The sequence below is a fragment of the Octopus bimaculoides genome, chromosome 23, assembly GCF_001194135.2.
Source record: "Octopus bimaculoides isolate UCB-OBI-ISO-001 chromosome 23, ASM119413v2, whole genome shotgun sequence".
In the NCBI taxonomy this organism is placed as follows: Eukaryota; Metazoa; Mollusca; class Cephalopoda; order Octopoda; family Octopodidae; genus Octopus; species Octopus bimaculoides.
The window spans coordinates 13,883,824-13,884,389 of NC_069003.1; positions in this window are offsets into that span (position 1 = coordinate 13,883,824).

A 566-nucleotide genomic window follows, 5' to 3' on the forward strand; every position below is an offset into this window, starting at 1 on the left:
ATATATATATATATATATATATATATACACACACATAGAGGTTCCTAAATCTCTCTCTCTCTCTCTCTCTCTCTCTCTCTCTCTCTCTCTCTCTACTCTCTCTCACATACACATACATTTACGTACACATACATACACATACACAAACGCATACGCACACACACACATTCATAAACACACACACACACAAACTGAAGTAAAGAGATTCTTCATTGCTTTCGACGATTTATTTCATCAATAGAACTATTCCCGCCTGAATTAAGGTACAAGTGGCTGAGTATCTCACAGACATGCATATTCTTACGGGAGTATTACGCGTACAACTCTTGCATTTTTAATATAAATACCTGAGTACTCCTGAGATATTTTGTACTTGTAATGCAAACCTCAGTCTAAATCAGTATAACAATGTTTGTGACAAAGTAGCCGTGATTGTCTAGTGGTTAGGACCCCGCATTGTGGCCGTAGTAACCCAGGTTCGAATCCTGGTCACGATAGCTTCTTTCAAATTTTAATGGGTGCAGACATTGCTATGTTAAGAATCTTGCTTCCCAACCATGCGACAC